The sequence below is a fragment of the Lolium perenne genome, chromosome 7, assembly GCF_019359855.2.
Source record: "Lolium perenne isolate Kyuss_39 chromosome 7, Kyuss_2.0, whole genome shotgun sequence".
NCBI lineage: Eukaryota > Viridiplantae > Streptophyta > Magnoliopsida > Poales > Poaceae > Lolium > Lolium perenne.
This window is the reverse complement of record NC_067250.2, coordinates 312,948,282-312,952,318: the sequence shown is the minus strand read 5'-3', so window position 1 is coordinate 312,952,318 and position 4,037 is coordinate 312,948,282. Positions and strand designations below refer to the sequence as shown.

The 4,037-nt window shown below is 49.4% G+C and overlaps 1 pseudogene; it reads left to right on the top strand.

Annotated features, from left to right (window-relative positions):
• Nucleotides 1-233: 233 nt before the first annotated feature.
• LOC127311448 (F-box/FBD/LRR-repeat protein At5g22660-like) lies at nucleotides 234-2,159 on the top strand (annotated as a pseudogene).
• Nucleotides 2,160-4,037: the final 1,878 nt, after the last annotated feature.

Genomic DNA, 4,037 nt, shown 5'->3' with positions numbered 1-4,037 from the left:
GACGGCAGCCACAGCATCGGACTTTTCTTCCCCATCTCCTGTAGTCTACGTGGCCAAAACCACTCTCCACATAGGCTAAAACAGCCATGACCAGCCTGGGGGGGTTAACTAACTGGTAAGTGATACCTGGGGGGTTATTTGCTCTAGTTGAAACCTGGGGGGGTTAAACGCTCCAAACGTGAAACCTATGGGGGGTATGTAGACTTCTTTCGCACAGGCATCGATAGCCCTCGTCCCCATCCCAGCGCCTCCGGCGGCGGCGGCGGCGGCGACCATGGACACCCGGGTGCCACCCTTGTTCATGGACCCCTCGAAGGAGGAACGGTTCCGGCGCGAAGGCCATGACCGTCACGAGGTAGAAGCACACTTCGCCCGCGTGCTCTCCGACGCCCACTACGCCCTCCCGGACCCGCCCGCCTCCGTCGACGCTCGCCTCTCCTCCCTCCTCCCCCACGACGGCGCCGACCGCGTCAGCAGCCTCCCCGACGAGCTCCTCGGCAACATCGTATCCCGCCTCCCCATCCTGGAGGCCGCGCGCACCGCCGCGCTCTCCCGCCGCTGGCGCGGGGTCTGGCGCTCTACCCCGCTCGTCCTCGTCGACTCCCACATCCTCCCTGCCGGCACCGTGGTCGGGCGTGCCGACGCGCGGCGCGTCACCTCCGCCGTCTCCCGCATCCTCCTCGCGCACCCGGGCCCTTTCCGCTGCGTCCACCTCACCAGCAGCTACATGGAGGAGTTCCAACACCTGCTCACGCCCTGGCTCCACACCCTCGCCGCCAAGGGCATCCAGGAGCTCGTCCTCTTCAACCGCTCCGTCCCCGCTCGACTTCCTTCTCCCTGCCACATTCTTAGGCATGACCACCCTCACCCACCTCCACCTCGGCATGTGGAGGTTCCCCGACACGGCCCGCGTCTCGCGTGCCACCTGTTTCCCTAACCTCCGTGAGCTCGGGTTCATCAGCGTCTTCATGGAGAGCAGGGATTTGGACTTCATCCTCGACAGAAGCCCCGTGCTGGAGACGCTCTGTGTCGGAGAGAATATGTTCAAGATTCCCCTCCGCCTTGTCAGCCAGAGCCTCCGTTGCGTGCAGATCGTCGGATGCTCATTTGAAGAAATCTCTGTGGTGCACGCCCCATGCCTTGAGCGATTCATCTATTCAGGAGGTTGGGGCTTCGGCGCGGCCAGCAACAAGATGAGCATCGGCCATGCCCCCAAGCTGCAATTGCTGGGGGTCATCAAGGTTGCTCATCTTTTTTTCCATTTGCTCTATTACTGCACATCGTACCTAAATGATCAGTGTATAAGTGTGTGCGATCTTTCTTCTCTCAATTGGGTGCTTTGAGATTGCGATTGCAGGTTGGGGCAAAGGCCAGCCCAAGCATCATGGTACCGAGTGTGAGGATCCTGGCTTTGGAGGTGTGTTTTGGCGTCCGTAATGATGTCAAGATGATCCCGACTATGCTCAGATGCTTTCCAAGCATTGAGACGCTCCACCTCATGGTGAAGCCCCTGATGCATCTTTTGGCATTCATTTGCACCATCTGCTGCATGATCCATCAATACTTGTTGTACTTAATGTGCACTGATTAATTACAATTTTCAGTCTGCAGAAGCTGATCAACCCTCTGGCAAGGTCAACCTCAAGTTTTGGAATGAGTCAGGTACCATAGAATGCATCCGCTCGCGCATCAAGCAGCTGGTGTTCCATTATTTCAAATGGGGACGAAGTGAGCTTGCGTTCCTCAAGTTTTTCCTTGGGAGCGCGCTGGTGCTGAAGGAGGCGGTGCTAGTGATTGCCCATACAAGTTTCACTTCGGAGGAGGATTTGCATTCCAAAGTGGCGCCTCTGGGGTCCATGAAACGGGCTAGTGCAGGCTCCTCAATCACGGTCTTTATACATCCTAAGCCTGAAGGAGACAACATGCGGAGATACAAAAGGTCATCCGAATTTTCTGTTGGTGACCCTTTCGCAGTCTAAGTCAATCGGTGCCTACATATTTCATGCGGAAAGTAAATTGATCTGTAAGTTCTTAATGTACGTGGTGTGCTGTCACAGTATGGACATGCCCTGTTTTCAGTTTTTTTGATGTTCTGCCCTGGCTCGTGTTTCTGCAAACATGATTAGCTTGAGTGGTGAAGTTAGTAGTATTGTTTTAGATGGTGCGAATGACTACCATTCTGTGGTAAATACCAGTATTTCTGTGTGATTTCATTAGCTAGATTTGATTTAGTTAGTGGTGTTACATTGCACAATTGATGCTAAACATTATGTGGGGAAGTAAGTGCTGAAGTTAGTAGTACTGTTTTCGCTGATGCAAATGACTACCATTCTAACTGTCTCGTTTGATGGAAATTGTGAAGCACCTATTGTATTCGTGTGTAGTTTCATTAGCCAGGTTTGATCTGATGAGAATGGTTTTAGGTTGCACAGTTGCTGCTAAACATTATGAGGTTTGATGATGGGGAAAATTAGCAATATGTGAGCTATTTCATGTTGTATGTACTACCTTGACAGTTTCCCCTGGATACTGCCTGGAACTCTTGTTCCAGCTAGCAGAAGTTTTTGACCCTTGCAGGCTGTGCCGTTTCATGTCCTGGTTGATTTGCATAGAACCGGCAAGTGAATTATTGCCGCATCTCTTTATGGCCTACCTTCTTCTTCAGTTCTGAAATTTGGATCATGAGATGCATGGTAGCGCTTGTATAGCTACCGATAATGACATTGTAGTAAATATGGACCATGAGATGCATGTGGTAGTAATAATGGAATAAGCAGGAAAGAAGTGCAATCTCAAGGCTTTGATGCCATCATATTAGTGGCCCCCCTTCGTCTCTCCTTCGGACTTCGTGAAGCTTCTGAAAAAATAGGGACGTGGTCTTTTGTTTCAAGCAATTCCGAGAATATTTGTAAACTAGCCTATATGTGACAAGCATCATGTAACGACCCGATCGACGAGGGATCGAAGTCGCGCAAGAGATGAAATAATTCGAATCAGGGTGAGAGAATGGAAGTAAGGGGATGAGAAAGCAGAAGCAGAGAGATGAGTTCGGGGATTCAGATTTCAGAGTATATTCCATCGATACTATTTACAGACACGAGATGGTAATTTCTTCAGTAATAGCTCAACGCACACAACATCTGGCCCACGGCCAACTCTTACAAGCCCAAGGGCTGAATGCACGCATTGTCTCTTATGTAACACTACACAGTTCTGCTATAAAAAAATGTAAAGAGGAGTAGCTGTTACACATCCATCTTGAGCAGATGGTACTACCCACATCACAAGCAGAATTGTCGGAGTTTATGTTCTTCACCTGTGCTGTCTGGAGAGAAAATCGATGTAGCTTTATCAGCGTGGATATAAAATCAAAATAACTATATCAATAACAAGGTTTCACGGTAAGTGTGAAGTGACTTGAGAAGCTGATAAGCGCCTACATGGACTTGCCACCGGTGTACTGTGTTACATACTTGTGGAACCGCATTCAAGGAGTAGATGTATAGCTCTACTATGAGGTGTTAATTTTCTGTAAAATGTAACCTAAGGAATAAGTCTAGCCGACAATCATTAACGGGATTCAGAAGCCACACAGAATACTTGAAATGAGAGGTATACTTTCGCGCAAAATCATCTCAATGACACACAACAGTTTATCAATAATAAGCATGTTCAGAGCAATAAAATCAATCAAAAAAATTGAAAACAGTGCAGGTCCATACTGTGACAGATATCGCTAATTATCCCCAGCATCAAATGGACATTTTTAGGGCCTAAAATGGAATGGTCCACTGAAGATGTTCTTGCAACCTTTTACTCACATCTGACACCAGAAATACCGAAATTGTGGGTGACGGGCTGACAGCTATAGCCATCGCATGCCGGGCACAGACCAACATGATCAGGATGAGCAACACAGTGGTTGATTAATACTCACAGATTTGCTAAAGAAAAATTGCAAGACAGTTAATCTCCTCGATGGTGTTGACGATAGGCGCAACGGTGAGCGAGCGGCTACTTACCCCGAGGAGCTCACG